This window comes from Herpailurus yagouaroundi, unplaced genomic scaffold (genome assembly GCF_014898765.1).
Source record: "Herpailurus yagouaroundi ecotype Mexico unplaced genomic scaffold, PumYag 160, whole genome shotgun sequence".
Lineage (NCBI taxonomy): Eukaryota > Metazoa > Chordata > Mammalia > Carnivora > Felidae > Herpailurus > Herpailurus yagouaroundi.
This window is the reverse complement of record NW_024412401.1, coordinates 28,170,861-28,184,477: the sequence shown is the minus strand read 5'-3', so window position 1 is coordinate 28,184,477 and position 13,617 is coordinate 28,170,861.

Here is a 13,617-nt window from a genome sequence, read left to right as displayed (position 1 = left end):
ATATACATATATTCATTCCAAGAACTTGGCTATGTATTTGTATAAGAAAATGAAATTTAACCTTCATGACAACCTTACTATATAGATGGTATTATATTATATTATATAGATGGTATTAAAAGATATCAAATTTTTTGCCCAAGTAGCAGGAAGAATGCAACACAATCAATTCCAGACAGGATTAACCGAGAGTGAGTTTACATTCAGGTTGTAGACACCTGCCTGAGTCACCAGTTAGGAGATAATTGGAGAGTGAAGGAAAGATAGAAGAATGTAATACCAAACACTTTGTTTGTTTCAAACTTAGATAACTTGACTGTGTTACTCATATAAGCATGGAACTGATATGAAATAGACTAAATAATTAATACACTCAATATTAACAAACGTATATCTAAAACTTTGGGATGCCTTGACTTGTTAAGATGGGATATCTAATGGGAGGGATGGATCAAGTAAAAGTTTGGTATCAGAAAATTAGTGCAATAAAATCCTTGCTACTTCTGTAACTATCACTCCTCTATGTCTATCAAAGTGTCTTATCAAATTTCATGTATTTCTTCAGAAGTTTTTTAGTGCCTGTTCCATTCCATATACTGCTGTGCTCTTTATGCGTTATGCTGAGAGGATGGTGCCTCATCGTATGAAATGAGGTCCCTGTATTCACTGATGCATTGAAGGATACAAACTCAGACACAGCTGACTAGTATACAAACACAGAGGCACCATAAATTTGAATAGTGCAACATAAGAATTTTAAAAATTATGAATTTTATCCTTGAAACTATAAGGATTGTCAGATAATTCTTTCAGGGTAATGTGATATTTACTGTGTTCAAGATGTACAGCTGTACTTTATGCAGAAGGCAGGTACTATGTGGACAGGGAATAATAACAAACTTGCATACCCTCTGCTTTTAATAAGTATATTTTCACACCCTCTAAACATACTTCTCATTTAAATATCTCTGGGACATTGATGTGGGGCTATGCTATTACAAGATTTAATTACAGGATTTAATTCTCTGCAAGAATGAGAAAACTGACCTCCTATTTCAGCACAAACGTCTTCATCTACCTTCCCTGGTTTCTCTTTTGTCAGTGCCCTGATTTTCATTCCCTTGTAGTTTCTCCCCTACTGTCAGCACCACCACTCCAAAAATAAGTAAATGAACAATATATAGAAGTCATCCATGGGAGCAACCTGTGTAACATAGATACTCTCTGAGGTTTTCAAATCATTCCCTCTTACTTGGGTGGCGGCTGCTTCTCAAGGATTTTTGGCTTTCTCTTTTTATCATTTCCGTATCTGTGTAGCAACATCTGTCTGTAGTTTTAAGTGTGAGAGGAATGCTGTAGTCCTGTCCTGGCCTCCACAGATTAAAAGTTTTTGAGAAAGTTTCTCTACTTTTATTGTTGTATACAGGACATATCCTAGAGCCTTAACTATTTCTCCATGAAATTACATTCACTACGATTGTCACACCTTACAATCAAGTATCCAATTCATGCTTCAGAAAGGTGGTTTAAGTGGGTAACCTCTAAGGCTCCTTACAACTCCAGCATTATTTAATTCTATATGATTTTCTCTGAAAAGGAGGAACTCCAGGGGATGGGGCAGTCAGTGGGTGGACAGGAAAGCTTTTACATTTAATTCCCCATAATTTTCTCTGGGTAAGTGCAATGTCATAAAATGATGAGTGAACTAATAGGTATCTTAAAGAAAGGGAAAAGAAGTAATGCTTTTATGCCTTCGTGAAAAACTATGACCCAGTTTTAAAATGGATATAATAGAATGCTATGAAGATAATTACAGTATTTATAATCAATGTTCTCTCTAAATATCTTATTTGCATTTTACAGTTCTTTTTTCTAAGATAGTTCACTAATGTTAACTATTTACACACTTTTTTGAATGCCATCTACATAAGTAATTTGTTACTTGGGGAAAGTGCAACAATTTAGGATTTGACCTGCTTTTAATATAAAAAGTATTTGTAGTAGTGGTATTGGTTCATTTGCTTCTGAGATCTGAGGAAAGCTGTTTCTTCCCACCCATACCTTCTTCAATTTCTGAATCTTTAAAAAAAACAAAAAGGATAATAATTGGAATCTTTAAAATTCTTAGAAATGTTTGAAGGTTAGAGAGCTAGGTGTTCTTTTATACTCCATATAGCCAGGCACACACACACACCCAAAATAGAGGGGTTTTTTTGTACAATTTTATAAATTGCCTAAAAACAAAAACAGGTATATTAAAATCTGAAATTCTGTTTGCTTGTTTTTTGTGTTTTTGTTTTTTGAGAGAGAGAGGAAAGGAAGGAAGGAAGGAGGGAGGGAGTGAGGAAGGAAGAGAGAGAGAGAGAGAAAGAGAAAGAGGCAGGGGCAGAGGGTGAGGGAGAGAGAATCTTAAGCAGGCACTACGCAGAGCCTGACATGGAACTTGATCTCACAACCATGAGCTCTAGACCTGAGCTAAAATATAGAGTCAAGTGCTTAAACTGCTGAGCCCTCCAGAGCCCTTGCAGTTCTATTCTTAAATTCCTTGTTTTGAGGAACAAGGTGTGTTTCAGGGTGTCTTGATAGTTCTTAATAGGCCCTGTGTCTTCTGGGGCCTTGCTACTGTAAACCAGTAGCCTAGGAATAACTAGTTAAAGATGCAGGTCATATATTTATTGTGCATATTTATATCCATCTCTCCGCTGCTAATACAAATTCTGATCAGGTTCTAAGAAATAACCCTTCATAGTGTTGTTAAGAATTACTGCTGTGATGTACTCTTTTTGGCTTCACAGGCTCTGCCCTCAGAAGTTTAAAGAAGTCTTATCAGTATGTTTTTCTATGGACTATAACTTTTTGAGATTCTCAAGTCATCTTGAAAATGCCTATATATTTAAAAATCATTTTTCTAGTGAAAATTATATGGACTTGGAGATTATATGTAGCTAGATTTGTTTCCTGGACCTGGCATTTACTACCTGTGTGAGTTTAGGAAATCTATTGAATCTACCTAGGACTCTTTTTCATAAGACTGTGGTGTAAATTAGATGACAGAGTCTATGTAAAACCCATGTATAGCAACTTCCTTGTTGGCCAATTATCCCATTTCAATTCTTCTGCTCTAGTTACAGAATTACACAAATTCATAATTTGAATTCAATTATGAATTTGTGTAATTCTGTAACTAGACATATACTTACCTTCAGTAAAGACTTTATTCCCCAGCTTTCTTGGTTATGGTCATGACAAAATGGAAGTGTTATATGTAGGATATGGGAGGTTTCATAAATTATATTAGTGAATAAACTTATTTGATCAAACAGTAACAGTGTGTCTCAAGCCCTCAAGCATGTAGAAACAATTATCAAGCAGAATAATTCAAGACCTCAAAGATCATCTCCTATGACTGGCCAAAGGATAGTCTAGGTTTTGAATGTTCAAATATTGAGTAACCCAGGCCTCCTGAGTCCACTCTCCTGGTCATCTGAGTCGTCTTCCTTATGGTATAGTGAAAGTGATGCTGGAGTTGTGACCTAATTCTCCATCTGTATTCTCTCTTCTTTTTATCTCATCACAGACTTCATTCATCCATGATATCTCTGTTTCTTTAACAACTTTCTCCTTTTTTTAGATTTTAAAAATGTCTTTTTTTATTGTTATTGTTATTGCTATTATTATTGCCATATAAGGAACACTTTATATGGCATCTGCACCCTTAACAAAGTCTTCAGTGTACGATAACAGTGTTACTAACTGTGGACACAATGTTGCACAGCACATTTGTAGAACTCACTCATCTGGCATAACCAAAAGTTGATACCTGTTGAACAGTAACATCATACTACCCCTTCCCCCCCAGTCCTTGGAAACCAACATTCTTCTCTATTTCTATGCAGTCTGATTATTTTAGATACTCCATTCAAGTGTAATGATGCAGTATTTGTCCTTCTGTGGCTGGTTTATTCATAATGTACTCCAGATGCGTCCATGTTACATATGGCAGGGCGTCCTTTTTTTTATTATTTACATTTTTACACTGTATATCAAGTAACTAAAATTTAACTTTCTTTGCTACCTCTTCCCAAATCCAATTTGGAAAAACAAAACAAAACAAAACAAAATTCTCTATCCCTTCCTTCAACCACAGTCCTATTTCCATCCTCCTTATTTATGGTAATTGCTTGAAAAATGTTTTATACTGGTCTCTATATTTCTTAATTTATCATTAATTCCTACTCACATATTGCTGAATTGATAATAGAAATTACTAGTGACTTCTTTGTTTCATAACTGAAGAAAATAATATTTCATGGTTGTTCTTATGTGGGTGCAATTAAGTCTTAGCCTACCTCTGTACCAAAAGCTTATCCTTTGGATTCTGTGATAATTCAATGTTGATGCATTCAGGAACCTAAAGTAGTACCTTATTATGTGTCAGGTACTGTTCTAAGAACTAACTAGGTATCTCATAACAACCACCACCATTTTTACTCATCTAGCACTTATTCTGAGAAAGAAGCTGAGCATAAATTATGTAATTCCCTATAATTCCTGCAGTGCCCCACGAGAAAGCCACTATTATTTGCTACATTTTACAGAGGAAAAAACTTTACTTAAGAGAAGTCTATTAACTAAGGCATAACAATTAATTATTACGTCTTTGGACTGGAACCATGATCTATTAAATCTCAAAGTCCATGAACTTAATTTTCTTTGAAAAAAAAAAGTTCTATAGTCCTTATTTTCAGTTGTCTGGGCATGTAGAAGGACTTGACTGCAGCATGATCGTTGTTAGTTTCTATGTTTTGCAACTGCTCTTTGTGCTCTTTTGAATACTGTTTCCCCAGTTATTTATGACCTTAGTCTTAACTTACTTAACTTCTGGGTACCTTACAGTGGTGACTCTCCTTTGTGTTCCTGTGTCCTCCCAAATAACTTACCCTTAATATAGGATTTACCAGAGTGTAATGTAATGGTCTGTTTATTAGTATACATTTCCCAATAGACTGTAATTTGCTTGATAACTTCAATGGCTGGCACTTACTGAAACATCTATTTTTTTTCAATGAAGGAATGAATGATTATAATTTTGTGTTATTTTTTTCCCAAAGAATACCAGCCTTCCATGTTTTGAAAATAACTTCTTAGTTGTCTTTCTTTCTAATCATTTCTTCAGTAATGTTCAAGAACTCCTATGCTCCTGCATATATACACAATGCTTCTTTTTTTCTTATCCACAGAATGTTCTTGCCATATTCCCAAATTCTTATCCGTCAAGACTTCTCCCAGACATGAACTCTGCTATGAATCCTTCAGTGACTCTGCGTTGTTTATGTAGGCAATAACATGTTGTTACATCTTACATTTTATTTTCTCTGGTTCTCTTTCTAAAGAGTGAGGATTTACATTATTCATTCTTAAGTAGCCAAAGTCCTTAGTGGTATAAACACTGAAATATCTTCTTAATAAATAATAGCCACTGTTATGTCTCAGAGCCTTTAAGATATAGATTGGTGTAATATACAAATTATTTACTTATCTATTAAAATCTATTTTTAAAATATGTCTGGAATTATTTCAAGGACTATTTTTTTTTAAATTAAATACCAGACAATGTAGAACTGAAACTGAGATGCTTTTATGAATGCAGTTGCCCTCTACCATGTGTTCCATATGTTTGTGCACATCATTTTTTAAAAGTTTTATTTATTTGTTTTGAGAGAGAGAGTGAGTGAGCACACGGGAGAGGCAGAAAGAGAGAGAGAGAAAATCCAGTCAGGTTCCGCACTGATAGTGCAGAGTTCAAACCTAAGAAACATGAGATCGTGAACTGAGCCAAAATCAAGAGTCAGACTCTTAACCGACTGAGCCACCCAGGCACCCCTGTACCTTATTGAAGAATCAACAACATTTCATTTATATATTTGAGATGTTTCTTTTGACAATTACATTCATATTATCTCCTAATGAAGCTGTTTTTTTTTTTATTTTATCAATTACAGGAATTGTTTTTATTAGATAAAGATTTGAAAATCTTACATATTCTTATTTTTGTGACTGAAAAAGTTTTCCCTAAAGTATTTTTTAATGCTCTCCAGACTCTAGTTTGCTAACCTAAAAATTAAAAAAAAATTATTTTTCTCCTTATGTTGTTAAAGGATGGTTTTAATTATTTATAGACACATGGTAAGAAAAGGCAATTTATCATGTTGCAGAAACCCATCACTGATTAGTAAAGATTATCCACTTTTTCTCAGATTGATGAATTATTTCCAGTTGTTTACAGAGAAACAGTACAAGCAGTAATGTCTGGGCACCTGGAAAAAATGACCTGTATGTAAATAAATGTTGTTTTCAGTTGTGGAAGATTTCATCCTTTCTAGCACAGGTACACATCCACTATAATTTTATAAACAGTTTTAAGTGCATTAAAAAAATAAAAAAGATAAATTCACAGTAAACTGCGACTAGGGATTACCTGCTTGAACTACTCTGTCTCTTAAATTCCATTAATATAGAATTATCATGCAGTATTTAGTAGTCACTGGATCATATTCGGAATTCATTTTGCTCTTTTAAAGCCTTTATTACTCAATATCCTATTACTTTTACAGGTTATAAAAAGTAAACTTTTGGTTAACTTTGTTTCTTTTCAGAAGTCTAATTTGGAAAGGTTTTAGGGAGTTGGCACCAGGGAAATAGCAACTGTAAATTTGTAGCTATGGTATAATGGTCTTCAGGTTGGGTTTTGTTTCAAATCCCACTTCTGCAGTATACTAGCTACGTGATGCTCAAGCTATTTATTTAATCCCTGTAAGTATCACTTTCTTTATAAAATACAGTAACAAATACTAGATCTTTATGATATTAAGAGATTCGAATGAAGCAATGCATATAAAGCACGAGCATTTGGTAAGTAAGTTCTCGAAAAAGTTAAGCATAGTTATTATTAGCTCTATAGTTATTTTTTAAATTACCATTATTACAAATGCTGTGGTTTGCATCTATGCTTTAATGAATGGCCACTGATTGTATTATGAATATCTTAAGAATGAGATTATTGTTCCATGTCAGAGTGAGCCTAAAATACATCTCTGCATAGGTAGATATACAACCAAAGCTGTATCTGTAGATTTTTTTTTGCTTATTTTCAAACATTATAATCAGTATATCAATAATAGAAGTGAGCTGTAGTTAGTAAGATTAAAATAATAGTCGTTCATTAATTGTATCAAATATATAAGATGTTAATACAAAGTGGGCTAATCGAGTGCAAGATGTTATTACTAGGTGAAAGGTGTATGAAGGAAGGACAGTATATGGCAATTCCTGTATTATCTGCTCAACTTTTCTGTAAGTTTAAAATGGTTCTAAATATAAAGTCTAGGGGCGCCTGGGTGGCGCAGTAGGTTAAGCGTCCGACTTCAGCCAGGTCACGATCTCTCGGTCTGTGAGTTCGAGCCCCGCGTCAGGCTCTGGGCTGATGGCTCAGAGCCTGGAGCCTGCTTCAGATTCTGTGTCTCCCTCTCTCTCTGCTCCTCCCCCATTCATGCTCTGTCTCTCTCTGTCCCAAAAATAAACAAACTTCGAAAAAAAAATTAAAAAAAAATTAATATAAAGTCTATTAATTAATTTGAAAATGATTGTTTAAAATATGTATGTTTAAATTTGGTGATATATGTGAAGAGCATTGAATGTATCCATATACTTCAAGAGAAATAGATTTTTAATGAATTCCTCTGTTTTAGAAAATACTCAAAAATATGAAGAAAAATTCAGAAATATTATGTAATAATTTTGAGGGCTATAAGTTAAGAGCATACCATCATTTATATATTTAAGTAAATTATTTTCCAAATAGAGAATGTTATACAAACTAAATTGTGTTTAAGGAAGTTTAAGGTTGCCTGTCAATTTGATGAGCATATTTTCCAAAACCAAAGATAATTTGAGAAAAATCTATTTTTTCAATGAGTAAAAATTATAGAGTCTAAGCACTATCAAAACATTTATGATATATTTTCATGACACTTCAAGGATTTCAGAAATAACCATACACATAGAAGAAATGAAAATCAGTTATACATTTTTTATGATCCCTTTATCTCTATTAACTATCACTTCACTATAGAAATTTCACAGTATCTTCTTTCAAAATGTTAACATTTCTCTTAATAGCACGACCTAGAGGTAGATATAATTGTTTTATTTAATACTTTTAGGGGCGCCTGGGTGGCTCAGTTGGTTAAGCGGCCGACTTCGGCTCAGGTCACGATCTCACGGTCCCTGAGTTCGAGCCCCGCGTCGGGCTCTGTGCTGACAGCTCAGAGCCTGGAGCCTGTTTCAGATTCTGTGTCTCCCTCTCTCTGACCCTCCTCCGTTCATGCTCTGTCTCTCTCTGTCTCAAAAATAAATAAACATTGAAAAAATTAAAAAAAAAAACCATATTTAATACTTTTAAGAACATGGACATTGGAATCAAAGAACATTAAATCCTAGCTCTGGCACTTAAAAGCTATGATTTGGATGTTAATGTATTTTTATTTAATATCCAGTTTGTAAATAGCGGCCCAGTTTGTAAATAGGGAGTATTACACTTTACATCCAAATGACTACTTGAAGAAAAAAAAGAAATATTGGATATAACATGAGCTTTAGAACAAAAGCTTGTAGCAAACATCCAGTCATCATGCATCATGGCTACTTTTACCAACTTCCCATTTATCTAGAAAGGTTTTATTTATACTTATTTCAAAATGTATTACATATTTAATATTGTAGCAAAAAAATATTCTTTAACGTTTCATCATAGAGGAACCCCAGGGTTCCTCTTTGGGGTGATGAAAGTGTTTTGGAATGAGTGGTGATGGTTATGCAACAGTGTAAATATACTACAAAACAAAACAAAAAACTGTACTTACTAACATGCATTAACATGTTTACATGATTTGATGATATACTAATTGTATCTTAATTATAATGTTTAAAATCTACACATAGTACTAGTTTAGGGGGTGTATACATTGTAATTTTTCAAGAATGTGAATTTGAAACTATTTGTATGTTCTCTAACATAAACCTGATTGTTAGAGTTGAGCATAAACAGCAGAAACACCATTCTAGATATTTTAAAATCATTGGAATGATTATAGAATCAAATTATACTCTAGGCTTTCCATATGATTCCCATAACAAACAGGTTCTGAGATTTAAGGACGCTACTAACTCTGGGGAATAGATCCAAGGCTGTTTTTTTCTTATTTCTTTGTAAGTCTCAAAAGAGTTCTTCTATTAGGAAATATTGAGATTTGTAGTTGCAAGGGAATCTGGGAAATGTGGTTTTAATTTTCTAAAATCGCAAGTGGATGCTATACTAGAATTTGAAAGAGATCATTTAAATGTCTAAAATTAGCTACTAAAAGTATTTTGAACCTTTGGGGCACCTGGATGACTCAGTCAGTTAAGCGTCTGACTTTGGCTCAGGTCATGATCTCATGGTTCCTGAGTTTGAGCCCTGTGTTGGGCTCTGTGCTGACAGCCCAGATCTTGGAGCCTGCTTCAGATTCTGTGTCTCCCTCTCTCTTGACCCCTTCCGTGCTCACGCTCTGTCTCTCTGTCTCTCAAAAATAAACAAACATTAAAAAAAAATTAAAGACATTTTGAACTTTCAAAATAGAAAGGTTGATATTATTCTTAAAATAGTCTTGTCTATCACAATACTAAATTATTATTATTATTATTATTATTATTATTATTATTAGTGTTGGAATTAAAATATTTTAATGTTATGCTTAATAAAATAATATTAAAATCAGGACCCAACCTTTGGAAAATTATTCTCCCCATTTCACTCTAAAAATTCCATCTGTGAAGGTTCTTTGAGCCATCTGGTCATCTTAATTCTAACTACTGCAATTTTTATCAAGATTATTATAAGAGCCTCCTAATTGTGATCTACGTGCTTCAGTTTCTCCTTGTACTCAGTCCTGCAAATATAATTATTTCCTTGAACATTCTAAAATTCCCCAATTTGAAAAGGTCAAAATACTATATTATCTACACGAATCTTGCATTATTTAAGTATAACCTAATTCCCCTACATAAATTCTATCACCTTTAGCTTTATGTCTCCACAAAACTCATATAAACTGTGCCTGGAATTCTTCTCTAAGCATAGGGTAAATTTTTCCACTTGTGCATGTTTCTTGTGCCTGGCATTTATTCTGTCACTTCAGAAATACTAATCTACCCATGGTTTAGACTAAAATATGTGCTTACATACAAATCTTCCTCTGGTGCTTCCTGAGTGTTGGATTGCCCCATCCCCCCGCAATTTTCTGATTTTGTGGGACCTTTTTACACAGCATTTCTAACATGTCTTCAATGCAGGGACAAAATAGCACTTTTATTTTTATTTCCACATACTAATATTTAGCCTGACACAAAACAGATACCCAATAATTGTTTAGATAAGAATATATAAATATAAGAATAAACAAATGGATGTATAATTTAACTGTCCCTTCACAAGGTTATAAGTACAGTAATTTATTTTTGAGCATTAGAGGATAATCCAGTGTTATGCTTCCCAATTGTAAATTTTGGTAAAGTTTAAGGACCAGTTTTTAAAGTTTATATTAAGATCCCGGATTGTCAATTCTGCTTGACTTGATTTGGATTTCAGTCTAATAAGAAGTAACAGTACTGCAATCATGAGGCTTCAATTAGACCTAGACACATTGGTAGGAATATCAGTTAAGGTACAGTTAAAATATTGTGAGAAGGAATTAGGTTCTGAATTCTATTATTTCACATCAGTAGGCGATGGCTGTGAAATCAAAGTCACTGAAGATAATTTTTTCTCATGAACTTCTCTGACCTACTATTAGGAATAAAAGTTAAAGAATTGTTTCTTATTTAAAGAAGCATTACTAAATGAAAAATGCACACACACTCAAACATATATGCACAAGAACTCTCTTGGCAGTACTTACTATTTATTTTTAACCTCAGAAATGAGTCTTTATGCCATACATGCCCTTGGTGACTTTACATCATCTTAAATGAGGCCATAAAGAAAGAAAGTGGCTGCAGCAGGAAACTATAAATTAGTGCTAGTAGGGTCTACAGAAGCCCCAACTGTAAACATATTAAACTAGGAAACTTGAACTTCATTCTTGTACTTACTATCAGCTTTTATTAACAAAAATATAATTACAATCCCACTGTGCATCTTCAAGTTTTATCTCAAAGCCAATAACAAAGTTATTGAATGCTGAAGCACAATATCTTTACAGCCAAAATTTTTGCAACTAACAATTTAATTAGATATGGGCAGGCATACCTGTAGGTGAGTAGTCAGAACTAATATCCCAATTAAGCAGTCTGTGCAATGGTGTTTAAAAATGATAGTCTTCTTGGCATATCTGTGTATACTTTGGATTTTCCCTGAATAAGAGTTTTAAATAGAAAAAAAAATAAGCCATATATATGGAATGAATTGATAAATTTATAATAGCAAAAATGAAAAATATCCAAATATCCATCAGTTGGGAGTTAAGAAAATTCCACCTCATGGAATATTACACCTATACTTTTTAAAAAGATAATTTTAAAATAGGTAGAATTGTTACTTCTCAAATGTAAAATGAACAAGTGCTAATTATTTGAACTATAAGTAAAGGATACAGTAAGGTGTTAAAAAATAATTCAGGGGAGAATCCAGGGAACAGACACATGCATGGACAGTGGCAATTACTGAAATAAATTTGTATTAGATACAAATTTGACTTCTTCCAGGGTGGTGAAAGGTATGAAATTGAATTAGTTGTACCTTCACCAGAAAAAAGGTTTTTTTTTGTTTGTTTGTTTTGTTTTTTTTTTTTGGCATCTGTAGGGTTGTTCAGGCTTCCTGATTGGAAGGTGTTCTTAAATTACAGTATAGAGATAGGAAATTCTGTCAGAATCCAGAACTACTTGAGTTAAGGTAATCATTGGGAATACAGTGACCATGGCAGTTAGAGATTGCAAGCAGAATACCTGAGAGGAGAAACCTCAGAAAGAGAATTCCAGAGACTTGTAAGGTCCCTTAGTTTTTATTTAGGTATCAATGGATGTAAGTTAGAAAACTGTCTGAGGCTGGGAAAAGAAGTGGGCAAAAGAAACAGAGAACAATCCCAAAGCTCAAACAGAGCTGGGAAAACTTCATTTCCCACTATAACTAGAGTGGAAAACATCATTATTCATAGGACATCGGATGGAATAATTGGAGACTTTTACCTAAAATTAGCCAAAGACTAATTTCTTATCTAAGAAATTTTAACAATAAAACCAGAAAAGGATTTCCAAGCTATTTAACTTAATTCCAAGGCAAAGTTAAAGAGTAATTATAAAAATACAACATATCTAGCTTCCAGCAAGATAAAATTCTTCATATCAGGCATTCAAATAAGAAAAATATCAGGAATACAAAGATACAGGAAAGTTTGACCCATAATGGGGAAAAATCAATATTAATAATCTTTGTGAGAGCATTCATAATAGAACTAGCAAACAAGGGCACTAAATGTTATATAAATATATTCTCTATACTCACAAAGGCTGAGGGAGGATTGTATATCAAGTAGAGATATGGGAGAAATAAAATGGCCCAAGTAAACTCCTAGATATGAAAACAAAAATATTTGAGATAAAAAATATGCTACATATGGTATCAGAATGGATAAGAAAACATGACCTATCTATATGCTGCCTATAAGAAACTCATTTTAGACCTAAAGACACCTGCAGATTGGAAGTAAGGGGATGGAGAACCATCTATCATGTTAATGATCGTCAAGAGAAAGCTGGAGTAGCCATACTTATATCAGAAAAACTGGATATTTTATTTTATTTTATTTTATTTTATTTTATTTTATTTGTCTTATTTATTAATGTTTATTTATTTTTGAGACACGGAGAGAGAGCGTGCTTGCATAAGCAGGGGATGGGCAGAGAGAGAGAGAGAAAGGGAGACAGAGGATCAAGGATCTGAAGCAGGCGCTATGCTGAGAGTGGAGATCCCAATGCAGGGCTCAAATTCATAAGTTGCGAGATCATGACACTTAACCAACTGAGGCACCCAAGCACCCCTATATTTTAAAATAAAGAGTTAAAAATAAATAAAAGTAAATAAATAAAGACTGTAATAAGAGATGAAGAAGGGCATTATATCATAATTAGGGGTCTATCCACCAAGAAGATCTATCAATTATAAATATTTATGCCCCCAACTTGAAAGAACACAAATATATAAATCACTTAATCACAAATATAACGAAACTCTTTGATAATACCATAATAGTAGGGGACTTTAACATCCCACTTATACCAATGGGCAGATCATGTAAGGAGAAAATCAACAAGGAAACAATGGCTTTGAATGACACCCTGGACCAGATTGACTTACCAGATATATTCAGAACATTTCTTCCTAAAGCATCAGAATAAGCATTCTTGTTGAGTACACATGGAACATTGTCCAGAATGAATCACATACTGGTTCACAAATCAGCCCTCAACAACTGCAAAAAGATTGATTAAACACCATGCATATTTTCAGAACACAATGTTATGAAA